We start from the raw sequence: 15,155 nt of genomic DNA on the forward strand, positions 1-15,155 counted from the left end.
TGGCTGCTCTGACTTTCTTTTGATTTCCATTTGTGTGGGACACCTTTTTCCACCCCCTTCACTTTCAGTCTGGTGTGTCTTTAGATCTTGGGTGAGTCTCTTGCAGGAAGCATATATATGGATCTTGTTTTTATATCCATTAGGCCAGTGTATCTTTTGATTGGAGCATTTAATCCATTTATATTTAAGGTAATTATTGATATGTATGTTCTTACTTTCATTTTGTGAATTGTTTGAGGGTGGTTTTTGTAGGTATGTTTTTCCATTCTTTTTGCTGTCTTGTGATCTGATGACTATCTTTAGTGTTTGGATTCCTTTGTGTATATGTGTCTATTACAGATTTTAGGTTTGTGCTTACCATGAAGTTTTTATATAGCAGTCTGTACATATATGTAATTATTTTAAGTTGCTCATCTCTTAATTTTAAATGCATTTTAAAAATTCTGTATTTCTGCTCTTCTCTCTTTTGCAATTTTGATATTTGTTTTAGGTATCATATTTTGCATTTCTGTGTATCCCTTAACTGTTTCTTGTAGATGTAGATGATTTTGCTACTTTTTTCTTTTAAGTTTTCTGCTAACTTTGTATGTGGATGATTTCCAAACTTTACCATATGTTTGCCTTTACTGGTGAGTTTTTTCATTTCATAATTTTATTGTTTTTTGTTTGGCCTCTTCCTTTTCATCTAGGGAAGTTTCTGTAACATTTTTTGTAAGGAATTCCTTGGCATTCTAATGGATAGGCCTCTTCACTCTCACTGCCAAGGGCTCCAGTTCAGTTCCTGGTCAAGGAACTAAGATCCCACAAACCGAGAGGTACAGCCAAAAACAGACAAGGCATTTGCTGTAAAACTGTATTGATGGTGCTGCACTCTTTTAGGTTTTGCTTGTCTGTAAAGCTGTTGAGCTCTCTATCAAATCTGAATGAGAGTCTTGCTGGGTAGAGTATTCTTGATTGTAGGTTTTTTTCTTTCATCACTTTAAATATATTGGCTTGCAGAGAAGAAAATCAGCTGAAGCCCTTATGGGAGTTCTCTTGTGTATGTTTTTTCCCCTTACTGCTTTAATATTCTCTCTTTAGTTTTAATTTTTGTCATTTTAATTACAATGTGTCTTTATGTTTCTCTTTGTTAATTCTGTATGGAAATCTGAGCTTCTTGGTCTTAGGTGACTATTTCCTTTCCCAGGTTAGGGAATTTTTCAGCCATTATGTCACAAGTATGTTTCCCGCCTGTTTCCTTTTCCTTCTGGGACCCCTCTAATGTACATATTAATGTGCTTGCTGTTGTCCCAGAGGTCTCTTGAACTGTCCGTGTTTCTTTTCATCCTTTTTCTTTTTTTTTTTCTATTCACCATCAATGATTTCCACTAGTTTGTCTTCCATCTCACTGATCTGTTCCTCTGTATCATTTAGTCTACTGTTGATTCCTTTTATTAATCTTCCATTTCAGTTATTGTAGTCTTCATCTGTGTTTGGTTGTTCTTTATATTTTCTAAACCTTTGTTAAAAAAACTTATAGCTTCTTGTTATGTGTACCCATTCTACTAAGTTCTTTGATCATTTTACAATGATTAGCTGAACTCTTTCTAGGGTAGATTACTTACCTTTGTTACTTATCTAAGATAAGATTACTTGGATTAGATTATTTCACTTTGTTCCTCTTCTGAGATTTTACATTGTTCCTTCATCTGGAACCTCTGTCACCTCAAGTTTTGTCTAACTTGTTATCTGTATTTTTATGTATCTAGTAGGTTAGTTACATTTTCCAACCTTGTAAACATGGCCTTCTGTAGGAGACAGTCTATGCATCCCAGCATTGCACTGACCCCTTATCACCAAAGCTATATGCTATAGATGTTCCCCCATAAGGTCTGCATGGGTCTTTCTCTATGGTCAAGCTGACTATGTGGGTGATGTGATAGGCTTGGCTGTCCCCTAGCCTGCTTGGATGCTGGGCCCTGCCTTCTGCAGAGGCTGCTGATTAGTGGTACCTGATCACCTGGCAGTTGATTGCAGAAATCTAGGGCCCAGGGGCTAGTGCTGGCTCCCTGGTGGGTGGAGTCAATGTCCAGAAGACTCAAGGGCTGTTGCCCACCCAGTCCTAGGGTTAGTGCTAGACTGTTGACAGGCAGAGCTGTGTCCTGGAGTCTGACTTTAGGGCTCAGGAATCCCAGGGCCCAGTGTCAGATTGCTGGTGTGGCTTTTCTGATATAGGTGGTTTTGGGGTGTCTAGAATGTTCCCAAGCATATGTTGACCTGCCAGTGGGCAGGGGTGAGGCCCAGCTGGTCCCAGGGAAGGGTCTGGCCTGCTAAGGTAACCTGGTCTATAGGCTGCAGGGTTGTGCCTTCCTTGCACCTGGTGGCTCCCCGGTGGGTAAGGCTGGTCCAGAGGCTAATGCAGGCTGAAGCCTGCCCATTGGCGAGTTGAGTTGGGTCTTGACCCTCTAATGAATAAGGCTGTGGGTTCAGGGAGTCTTTAGGCGTCCTGTTGCTAATGGGTGGGGATATAAATAATTAGTTACTTGGCCTGAGATATCCTAGCACTGGCACCTACACACTGTTGTGTGGGGCTAGGTCTTGGCACTAAAGAGCTAGAGGGAGGATTCTACAATGTTGCCCACATATACCAGTGTCTATGAGAAAGAAGGAGCTCCAAAGTATGGCTGCCACCAGTCTGTCCCCAAGGCGAGCCAAAGCCACTTGCTGCCTCTCTGGGGGACTCTCCAAGACCAGCAGATAGGTCTAGCTGTCTCCTATCAAATTATTGCTTTTGTCCTAGGTTTTGTGTGTGTGAGATTTTTGTGCATCCTTTAAGAGTAAAGTCTATTCCCCTTTTGTCCTTTTGGGACTCCCACAGCTTTGCTTTCTGTCAAAGTCAATTGCTCTGTTGGCTTGTCTTCCTGGCACAGGACCCCCAGGCTCGGGAGCCTGACATGAGTCTCAGAATTCACTGCTGTGAGGGAACCTGTCTAATATAATTATTCTCCAGTTTTTGGGTCACCCACCAGGGGGTATGGGACTTGATGACATTGTGAGCCCCTCCCTCCTACCTGTCTTGTTGTGGTTCCTGTCTTTAGTTGGAGAAGTTCTTTTTTGGTAAGTTCTGCAAATACTTGTGATTTTGGTGTGCTCATGGGAGGAAGCAAGCTCAGTCAGGGTCTTCATACTCTGCCATCTTAGCTGATCTGTGACTACTTTTTTAAAAAGTGGTTTCTCCAATTTTCTTTTTAAACAGACATTCTTTTTTGTGTGTGTAATTTTTTATAGCCATGTTATTTTAATAAGCTCATAATTAGGCATTCTTTAAAATTTTTTCTTTATTTTTATTTGAAGGATAATTAGAATATTGTGTTGGTCTCCACCATACATTAACAGGGATCAGTCATAGGTATACGTATATCCCCTCCCTCTAGTTCTTCCCTCCCACCTCCCACCCCATCGCGTCCCTCCAGGTTGTCACAGAGCTCTGGGTCATTCAGTCCCACTGGCTCTCTATTTTATTCATATTAGTGTATATGTTTCCAAGCTACTCTCTCCATTAGTCCCACCCTCTCCTTCCTACCGCCCTCCCTGTGTCCATAAGTCTGTTCTCTATGTCTGCATCTGCATTGCTGACCTGCAAATTAGCTCATCAGTACCACCTTTCTAGATTCCATATATATGTGGTTCATCTATCTCATTAGCACTGACTCAAATGTGTTCCTTTCTATGGCTGAGTAATATTTCATTGTGTGTGTGTATATATATATATATACACTACAGCTTCTTTATCCATTCATCTGTCGATGGACATCTAGGTTGCTTCCATGTCCTAGCTATTGTAAATAGTGCTGCAGTGAACACTGGAGTGCATGTGAATTTCTCAGTTCTGGTTTCCTCAGGATATATGCCCAGTGGTGGGATTGTTGGGCCATATGGTAGTTTAATTCCTAGTTTTTTTAAGGACTCTGCATACTGTCTTCTCTAGTGGCTGTATCAGTTTACATTCCCACCAGCTGTGTAAAAGGGCTCCTGTTTCTCCACACCCTCTCCAGCATTTATTGTTTATAGATTTTTTTTGATGATGGCTGTGCTGACCAGCATGAGGTGATAATCTCATTGATTTGCATTTCTCTAATAATGAGTGATGTTGAGCATTTTTTCATGTGTTTATTAGCCATCTGTATGTATACCTTCTTTGGAGAAATGTTTGTTTAAGTCCTTTACCCACTTTTTGATTCGGTTGTTTGTTTTTCTGGCTTTGAGTTGCAAAAGCTGCTTGTATATTTTGGAAATTAATCCTTTGTCAGTTGTTTGATTTGCTATTATTGTCTTCCATTCTGAGAGTTGTCTTTTTGCCTTGTTTATAGTTTCCTTTGCTGTGCAAATGCCTTTAAGTTTAATTAGGTCCAACTTGTTTATTTTTGGTTTTATTTCCATTACTCTTGGAGGTGGATCATACATCTTGCTGTGATTTATGTCAGAGAGTGTTCTGGCTATGTTTTCCTCTAAGAGTTGATGGTTTCTGATGTTACATTTAGATCTTTAATCCATTTTGAGTTTATCTTTGTGTATGGTTTTAGGAAGTATTCTAATTTCACTCTTTTATATGTAGCTGCCCAGTTTTCCCAGCATCACTTACTGAAGAGACTGTCTTTGTCCCATGTATATACTTGCCTCCTTTGTCAAAGATAAGGTACCCATAGGTTTGTGGGTTAATCCCTGGGCCTTCTATCTTGCTTCATTGGCTTTATTTCTGTTTTTGTGCCAATACTATAGCTGCAACGGACCACGCAGAAGCGTGGCAGCTATGACAGACTACGCAGAAGAGCGGCCGAGAGGAGCTACCCCACGTCTGAGGGGCAGCGCCTGTGTGGGCGCTCAAAGTCAGGAGGGGCAGCCATGAGGAGATACTCCTCATCCAAGGTAAGGAGCAGAGGCTGCGCTTTGCTGGAGCAGCCGTGAAGAGATACCCCATGTCCAAGGTAAGAGAAACCCAAGTAAGATGGTAGGTGTCGCCAGAGGGCATCAGAGGGCAGACACATTGAAACCATAATCACAGAAAACTAGCCAATCTGATCACAGGACCACAGCCTTGTCTAACAATGAACCTAAGCCATGATGTGTGGGGCCACCCAGGACGGATGGGTCATGGTGGAGAAGTCTGACAGAATGTGGTCCACTGGAGAAGGGAATGGCAAACCACTTCAATATTCTTGCCTTGAGAACCCCATGAACAGTGTGAAAAGGCAAAATGATAGGATACTGAAAGAGGAACTCCCCAGGTCGGTAGGTGCCCAATATGCTATTGGAGATCAGTGGAGAAATAACTCCAGAAAGAATGAAGGGATGGAGCCAAAGCAAAAGCAATACCCAATTGTGGATGTGACTGGTGATAGAAGTAAGGTCCAATGCTGTAAAGAGCAATATTGCATAGGAACCTGGAATGTTAGGTCCATGACAAGGCAAATTGGAAGTGGTCAAACAGGAGATGGCAAGAGTAAACATCGACATTCTAGGAATCAGCTAAGATGGACTGGAAAGGGTGAATTTAACTCAGATGATCATTATATCTACTATTGTGGGCGGGAATCCCTTAGAAGAAATGGATAGCCATCATGGTCAACAAAAGAGTCTAAAATGCAGTACTTGGATGCAATCTCAAAAACGACAGAATGATCTCTGTTCGTTTCCAAGGCAAACCATTCAATATCACGGTAATCCAAGCCTATGCCCCAACCCATAATGCTGAAGAAACTGAAGCTTAATAGTTCTCTGAAGACCTACAAGACCTTCTAGAACTAACACCCAAAAAAGATGTCCTTTTCATTATAGGGGACTGGAATGCAAAAGTAGGAAGTCAAGAAACACCTGGAGTAACAGGCAAATTTGGCCTTGGAGTATGGAATGAAGCAGGGCAAAGGCTAATAAAGTTTTGCCAAGAGAATGCACTGGTCATAGCAAACACCCTCTTCCAACAACACAAGAGAAGACTCTACACATGGACGTCACCAGATGGTCGAAACCAAAATCACATTGATTATATTCTTTGCAGCCAAAGATGGAGAAGCTCTATACAGTCAGCAAAAAACAAGACTGGGAGCTGACTGTGGCTCAGATCATGACCTCCTTATTGCCAAATTCAGACTTAAATTGAAGAAAGTAGGGAAAACCAGTAGATCATTCAGGTATGACTTAAATCAAATCCCTTTTGATTATACAGTGGAAGTGAGAAATAGATTTAAGGGACTAGATCTGATAAACAGAGTGCCTGATGAACTATGGACGGAGGTTCGTGACATTTTACAGGAGACAAGGATCAAGACTATCCCCATGGAAAAGAAATGCAAAAAGGCAAAATGGCTGTCTGAGGAGGTACTACAAATAGCTGTGAAAATAAAGGAAGCGAAAAGCAAAGGAGAAAAGGAAAGATATTCCCATTTGAATGCAGAGTTCCAAAGAATAGCAAGGAGAGATAAGAAAGCCTTCCTCAGCGATCAATGCAAAGAAATAGAGGGAAACAACAGAATGGGAAAGACTAGAGATCTCTTCAAGAAAATTAGAGATACCAAGAGAACATTTCATGCAAAGATGGACTCGATAAAGGACAGAAATGGTATGGACCTAACAGAAGCAGAAGATATTAAGAAGAGGTGGCAAGAATACACAGAAGAACTGTACAAAAAAAAAAAAATCTTCACGACACAGATAATCATGATGGTGTGATCACTTACCTAGAGCCAGACATCCTGGAATGTGAAGTCAAATGGGCCTTAGAAAGCATCACTATGAACAAAGCTAGTGGAGGTGATGGAATTCCAGTTGAGCTATTTCAAATCCTGAAAGATGATGCTGTGAAAGTGCTGCACTCAATATGCCAGCAAATTTGGAAAACTCAGCAGTGCCCACAGGACTGGAAAAGGTCAGTTTTCATTCCAGTCCCAAAGAAAGGCAATGCCAAGGAATGCTCAAACTACTGCACAATTGCACTCATCTCACACACAGTAAAGTAATGCTCAAAATTCTCCAAGCCAGGCTTCAACAATATGTGAACCATGAACTTCCAGATATTCAAGCTGGTTTTAGAAAAAGCAGAGGAACCAGAGATCAAATTGCCAACATCCGATGGATCATTGAGAAAGCAAGAGAGTTCCAGAAAAACATCTATTTCTGCTTTATTGACTACGCCAAAGCTTTTGACTGTGTGGATCACAATAAGCTGCGGAAAATTCTGAAAGAGATGGGAATACCAGACCACCTGACCTGCCTCTTGAAAAAGCTGTATGCAGGTCAGGAAGCAACAGTTAGAACTGGACATGGACCAACAGACTGGTTCCAAATAGTAAAAGGAGTACGTCAAGGCTGTATATTGTCACCCTGCTTATTTAACTTATATGCAGAGTACATCATGAGAAATGCTGGGCTGGAGGAAGCACAAGCTGGAATCAAGATTTTTGGGAGAAATATCAATAACCTCAGACATGCAGATGACACCACCCTTAAGGCAGAAAGTGAAGAAGAACTAAAAAGGCTCTTGATGAAAGTGAAAGAGGAGAGTGAAAAAGTTGGCTTAAACTCAACATTTAGGAAACTAAGATCATGGCATCTGGTCCCACCACTTAATGGAAATAGATGGGAAACAGTGGAAACAGTGTCAGACTTTATTTTCGGGGGCTCCAAAATCACTGCAGATGCAGTCATGAAATTAAAAGACGCTTACTCCTTGGAAGGAAAGTTATGACCAACCTAGATAGCATATTAAAAATCAGAGACATTACTTTGCCAACAAACGTCCGTCTAGTCAAGGCTATGGTTTTTCCAGTGGTCACGTGTAGATGTGAGAGTTGGACTGTGAAGAAAGCTGAGTGCCAAAGAATTGATGCTTTTGAACTGTGGTGTTGGAGAAGACTCTTGAGATTCCCATGGACTGCAAGGAGATCCAACCAGTCCATCCTAAAGGAGATAAGTCCTGGGTGTTCATTGAAAGGACTGACGCTGAAGCAGAAACTCCAATACTTTGGCCACCTCATGTGAAGAGCTGACTCATTGGAAAAGACCCTGATGCTGGGAGGGATTGGGGGCAGGAGGAGAAGGGAAAAACAGAGAATAAGATGGCTGGATGGCATCACCGACTCGATGGACATGAGTTTGGGTAAACTCCGAGAGTTGGCAATGGACGGGGAGGCCTGGTGTGCTGCGATTCATGGGGTCGCAAAGAGTCGGACATGACTGAACAACTGAACTGAACTGAACTGATACTATCTTGATGACTGTAGCTTTGTAGTATAGTCTGAAGTCAGGAAGTTTGATTCCTTCAGCTCCATTCTTCTTTCTCAAGATTGCATTGGCTCTTTGGGGTCTTTTGTGTTTTCATACTAACTGTTAAGTTTTTTTTGCTCTAGTTCTCTGAAAAGTGCCATTGGCAATTTGATAGGGATAGCCCTGAATCTGTAGATTGCATTTGGCAGTATAGTCCAACCCAAGAACATGAAATATCACTCTATCTGTTTTGTTGTCTTTGATTTCATTTATCAGTGTCTTATAGCTTTCTGCATATACCTCTGTTGTTTCCTTAGTTCTGTTCATTCCTAAGTATTTTATTCTTTTTGTTGCAATGGTAAATGGATTGTTTCCTTAATGTCTCTTTCTAATTTTTTGTTGTTCATGTATAGGAATGCAAGTGATTTCTGTGTATGGATTTTGTATTCTGTGACTTTACTAAATTTACTGATGAGCTCTAGTTGTTTTCTGATAGTATCTTTAGGGTTTTCTATATATAGCATCATGTCATCTGCAAACAGTAAGAGTTTTACTTCTTTTCCAATCTGCATTTCTTTTATTTCTTTTTCTTCTCTGATTGCTATAGCTAGGACTTCCAAAACTATGTGAATTATAGTGTCAAGAGTGGACACCCTTTAGGCATTCTTTTTTTTAAAGTAATTTATCTTATTTATTTTTGGTTGTTCTGAGTTTTCTTTGCTGTAGGTGGGCTTTCTCTAGTTTCAGTGAGTGAGGGCTATCTTTGTTGTGGTCCATGGGCTTCTCATTGCAGTGGCTTCTCTTGTGGAGCACAAGCTCTAAGTGAACAGCTTCAACAGTTGTGGCCCATGGGCTTAGCTGCTCGGCAGCATGTGGAATTGAACTTGTGTCCCTTGCATTGACAGGCAGATTCTTATCTACTGCACCACCAGGGAAGTCTGGTTTCTCCTAATTTTAAATGTTGCTTCAATTAAGAAAAAAAAATTAGACAAACTAAACAAATCATGTGTATAGACCATTTTCAGTCTGTGGATTCCTGATTTTCCAGTTCTAAGATTCATTGCTGTGAAGATCTGATTGACCCGGTTGATTCACAGTGTATAAGCTGCTGATAAGATATGTGGTGATTCTTTTTCACATTGAGGATCAGTTAAACCATAAATAAAACTGAAGGTGGTGTTAGCTATACACCTAACATACAATAGACTACCATCATTTAATGCTAGTTTATGAAAGGTGCTTTGCTTATATTATCTCATCTATTCCCTACAACAACCATGCAAGACAGGACTATATATTTTTGTGGCTTCCAGTAGTTCAGAGCGTCAGTGTCACAAAGGGGAGGATTGTACTTAGCACCTGGATTCAGGCTGAGTGGAAGCCGTATCTTCAGGCAGCAGCTTTTAAAGTATGCTCATATACGTTTTTCAGGGAAGACTGGAAGATTGACATTTCTGTCCAACCCCTGTGCACTGAGCCCTGCAGTGATGGCCAGTTGAGAGCTGCTTCTTGCTTTGCTACCGTTATGTTTAACCCATGCACACAAGCACCACTTGCCAGCAGAGCTGGGCTGTTAAGGGGTATTTTCTCTTGGTGGCAGCCACAAAGGAGGGGGTACTGGGCATATGCTCATTTCTTTCTTGGAGTCACCAATGATCTGGGGCGGAGCATAAGGAGAATATGAAGATGGCACCTGCCAGGTCTCCTGGGTTTTTGGAGAGGGTTGTAGTCAGGTCCTTGGTGCCTGTTTAAAGACAAGCCTGCCCCTCAGTTTATGACTATGAATGTAAGCTAATTAGCCTCTTTCAAAGAAATGCTGGAGTTATGTTTCAGTCTGCTGTCTCTGCACAGTGTCCTAGGGGCAGGGTAGCCAGAAAAGAACTGTTTTTATTTTTGTGATCATCCCATAGGGCCCATGAATGTGAGCCCTGCTGGTCACCAGACCTAGGTAGATTAAGCCTCCTGTGTACAAACCTTCAAGTTGTCAACCTTCAAAGAGGCAAACATGCATTCTTTTGTCAGGTGTGAGTGAAATTTCGTTTTTCTCTCCATGTCCTATTTCTGATGGTCCTTCAGCTCTACCATCTCCTACCTCCTCTCCCCCTTCCAGTCAGTAACTCTTCTTGCCTGTTCACTCAATGCCAGCCCCCGTATGCCGGTGTTATACTGCACTACTGTACTTTTCAAAGTACTGTGCTATAAGGTTAAAGATGTCATTTTTGTGTTTGTTTGTCATGTATTATCTGTGTGAAAAGCACTATATACCTGTTACAGTGCAGTGCTGTATAGCTGATTGTGTAAGTTGGGTACCTAGACTAACTTTGTTGGACTTATGAACAAACTGAACTTAGGAATACAGTCTTGGAATGGAACTGGTTCATATGTAGGGGACTTAATCTAGAAACTAAGCTGCTGTCCCCTGGGCAGCAGCTCCTAAAACTGGGGCACAAACTATGCACAAACTCCTGTCTGGGAGATGCTGGGAGGATGACAAAGGAAGAGCACAAAGATAGCACCTGTTCCTCTGAGGCTTCTATGTAGGGTTACGGTTGGTCCTTAGACGTGTGTTCAATCAGAAGCCTGCCGCTCAGTCTGCAGCTATAAAGATAAACTCATAGGAACTTTTCCCAGAATGACTGGACACCTCAGTCTGTTGCCTTGTGCTTTGGTCTTGGGTGTAGCTGATTAAGAACTCTGTCTGTTTATTTCAGTCCTGTGGGACTCGCAAACACAAGCCCTGCTGGCCTCCAGAGCCAGTCCATCAAGGGGTGTTCCCTGGGTGGCAGCAGCAAAAATCGGGCTGCCAGCTGAGTGCACAAGCTCCTTTCCAGGAGATGCCAGCAACCTGGAGTGAGGCAGAGGGAAACCCCAAATATGGCTTTGTTTTTGGAGAGTATTCTAGTAGGTGCCTAGATGTGTGTTAAATTCGATGCCTGCCCCGCAGGCTGCAGCTTTTCTATTTTATTTTTTTAATTAAAATTAGTTTTTAAATTAAATTTTTATTTTTGGCTGTGCTGGGTCTTCGTTGCTGTGTGTGGGCTTTCTCTGATGAGGGTGAGTGGGGTGTTGCTGTCTGCTCTGGGGCATGGGCTTCTCACTGTGCTGGCTTCTCCTGTTTCAGAGCGCAGGCTCTAGGCGCATGGGCTTCAGAGGCTACAGCATGTGGGCTCAGTGGTTGTGGCACTTGGACTTCACTGCCCATGGCATGTGGAATCTTCCCAGACCAGGGATCAAACACACGTCCCCCGCGCTGGCAGGTGGACCATTATTCATTACACCACCAGGGAAATCCCCAACTTTTAAAAATAAACAAATAGGCCTCTTTCACAGAAAGATAGCACTTTGTACCCTGCGGCCTTTGTACCGCTGATTTTCTCATTTTGCCACAGCCTCACTGGTCTTGAGGACACAAACCTCATTGGCTTTTCAAAACTAGATATTTTGGGGTCTTGTATGTCAGGTGCAGATCTTAAAAGCTGGAGTGCCAGATGCAGGCTTCAAGCCCTTTGCTTTTGACGAGAAGCTCAGGGTTGTAAGTTTCCTTGTGATTGTGGATCACCACATGGCGTGTGGGGTTTATGGCGAGATTTGACACAAGATGACTTTTTTGACATAGGATGGCTATGATATTCTTTAGACTCCACAGAAAGCTGGTTAAATGAAATTTTTTTCCCTTTGAAACTGCAAAACTGACTCTTTTTGCATAAGCAATTAAAAACACCTAACTTGTTAAAAAGGCCTACCTAGAAAAAGCTTCCCTGGTGGCTCAGATGGTAAAGAATCTGCCCGCAATGTGGAAGACTTGGGTTCGATCCCTGGGTTGGGAAGATCCCCTGGAGGAGGGCATGGCAACCCACCCCAATATTCTTGCCTGGAGAATCCCCATAGACAGAGGAGCCTGGCGGGCTACCGTCCATGGGGTCGCAAAGAGTCAGACATGATTGAACAGCACAGAGTATTTTTAATTTCAGTATTTGTGTTATTCATCTCTCATCTCTGTTTGCTTTGTCTTTATTTCTTCTATGTCTTTGGTAAGTGTGTTAACTGTGTTTCTTGCATTTTCTCCATTCTATTTTCAAGGCTTCTGAACATCTTTACTATCATTATTCTGAATTCTTTTTCAGGTAGATTGCTTATTTCCTCTTCATATTTTTGGTCTTGGTTTCTACCTTGTTCTTTCATTTGTGCTGTATTTCTCTGTCTTTTCTTTTTCTTTTTTTTCCCCCAAACTTACTCCATTTGAGGTCTCCTTTTCCCAGGCTTTAGGGTTGTATTCCTTCTTCCTTTTGGTTTTTTGCCCTTGGAGAAAAAGGTTGGTTCATTGGTTTGTGTTGACTTCTTGTTAGGGGTGAGCTGTGCCTGCATTCTAGTAGGAGGAGATGAGGTTATTATTAATTTTTTTCTTTTTCATCTGATGGACAGGGCTGTGTGAGGTTGTATATTTGGAGTCTGTGGGACTCCCATCTGTTGGTGATTGTTTTTGTGTTTTTGTCTAGCTTGTTGTTTGGGTAAAGTGTCCTGGAGTGGATGCTGTCAACAGCTGGGTAATACTAGGCTTTGTGTACACGTGTTGAAGTTCTCAGTAATCAATATCCCCTGGGGTTAGGAGTTATTTGGCAGTCTGGGATCTTGGACTCAATGTTCCCATCTCAATGGGTTCGGGTGTGATCCATGGTCAGGAGATCAGGGTTACGTAAGTCACTTATTTTGGCATTAAAGTGGGTTAAAGCAAACACACCAAGACAAAAAGCAAAGCATGACATGAAATAAAAGATGAACCCAGATAGATAGTAAATACAAGATCAGACAGGTAATTATAGAAATAATGGGACATATACACACACTTCCACACACACAGATATAACCAAAGTATTCTAAAGAACAGAGTACAGGAGATTGACTTGGTGAGCAAAGGAAACCAAAAGTGATGTCAACCATTTAAAAGCAGAGCTAACTAATGCTCAGTATGGAAAACAGAGATTGAGCAGAGTGCCAACTGGAGAATACAGCAAAGAGAGCACCACGATTTAACTTACATGGTGAAAAAAGGTGAAGGAAAAAAAGAAAAAAAAAGAGAGGGAGAGAAAAGGAAGGGGTGGAAGAGAAGGTAAAAAAAAAAAAGAGAGAAAAGAAAAAATAGAAAAGCAAAGATAAATAGATGCATGTAAAAAAGATTTATATATATTTAGGAATAGCTACAGCCAGTAAAGAACTATAAAAGCAGTCAAACATAACAAAAACAAAATAAAAGAAATCACAAAGGGAAAAAAATTCTTAAAAAAAGAAAAATGCCACAGCACTGCAAAAGGCTAATGCAAAGGTAGAAATATGTAGGGGGTATAAACAGTGTGATTTAAAAGAGGAAAAAAAAAAAAGAAAGTTCTCAAGATTGTAGTTCTTGGTTGTGGAGTCTGCCCTGGGGATGGGGTTGGATTAGTGTCCTGTGATGTTTTCCTGGTTGGAGGAGCTTGTGCCTGTGTTCTGGTTGGTGGAGCTGGATCTCATCTGTCTGAAGGGCAGCACAGCGTCCAGTAGTAGGTTTGGGGCTGTCTATGGGTTTAGCACGTCTGTGGGCAGTCCTTCTGGCTTCAGCAGTGTCAGACACGTCTATTCTGTAGCCACGCCGGGCGGCCCTCTCAGCATACCCTCACTGCTGCCAGCCCCCTTGTCCCTGGGATCTCTGCTGGTGCTTCTGTCCCCTGGCCCCTCCCTGCACTGCAGGCCGAAGCTTGCTAGGCAGGGGCTGTGTGTGGATCTTCCCTCTGCTCCCCAGCCCTGCCCTCTGCATCCTGGAGACTGGTGGGCCTGCCTCAGCGCCCTGAGCTCGCCCTCTGTGCTGTGGGCTTTGTGCATGCTTCTCTCAGCACCTGGGGCTTCTGTGTGCTTCTCTGGGTTCTCCAGGCCTGCCATCTGGTTGGGGCCATGGTCTGTGAGCTGCTTATGGGCTGAGAAGTGCAACTTTCTCTGTTTTCTGCCTTCTAGGTCCCTGCTTTGCCACAACAGCAAAGATTCTGCAGCTCCCCACTTAGTCCCGCCTGTGAGGGAACGTCCCAGTGCATGGGGCCTCTTCCTTCTGCACAGCTCCCCCACCCCCCTGGGGGCACAGGCTCCATCCTGAAGTTCTCCGTCTCTTCCCTTTTTGTGTCTCCATCCTCTCTCCAACCTCATTCCAGGGAGCTTAGCCTGCCCTCCTGAACACCTAGGGTCTTCTGCTGTCACCTAGAGGTTGCTTTGAAGGAGTTGTTTCATATCTTGAAGAGTTTTTGATGTATTTGGGGGGAGGCTGATGATCTCCCTGTCTTATTCCTCCACCATCTTCTTCCACCTTCGAATGTTGAATTTTAAGCCAGCTTTTTCACCCCTCCTTTTTCATTTTCATCTAGAGGCTCTCTAGTTCCTCTTTGCTTTTTGTCATTAAGGTAGTGTCACCTGCATGTCTGAGTTTGTTGATATTTCTTCCTGCAATCTTAATTCTAGCTTGTACTTCATCCAGCTCAGTGTTTTACATGCTGTATTCTACATATAAGTTAAATAAGCAGGGTGATAATATACAACCTTGATGTACTCCTTTCCCAATTTTTAACCAGTTTCTTGTTCCATGTCCAGTTTTAACTGTTGCTTCTTGATCTGCATACAGGTTTCACAGGAGGCAGGTAAGGTGGTCTGGTACTCCCATCTCTTTAATAATTTCCATTTTCCACAGTTTGTTGTGATCCACACAATCAAAGGGCTTCCCTCATAGCTCAGTTGGTAAAGAATCCACCTTTTCTGAATCCAGCTTGAACATCTGGAAGTTCTTGGTTCACGCGCCGTTGAACCCTAGCTTGGAGAATTTTGAGCATTACTTTGCTAGCATGTGAGATGAGTGCAATTGTGTGGTAGATTGAGCATTCTTTGGCATTGCCCTTCTTTGGGAT

Source organism: Cervus canadensis, chromosome 16, assembly GCF_019320065.1.
Source record: "Cervus canadensis isolate Bull #8, Minnesota chromosome 16, ASM1932006v1, whole genome shotgun sequence".
Taxonomy (NCBI): Eukaryota; Metazoa; Chordata; class Mammalia; order Artiodactyla; family Cervidae; genus Cervus; species Cervus canadensis.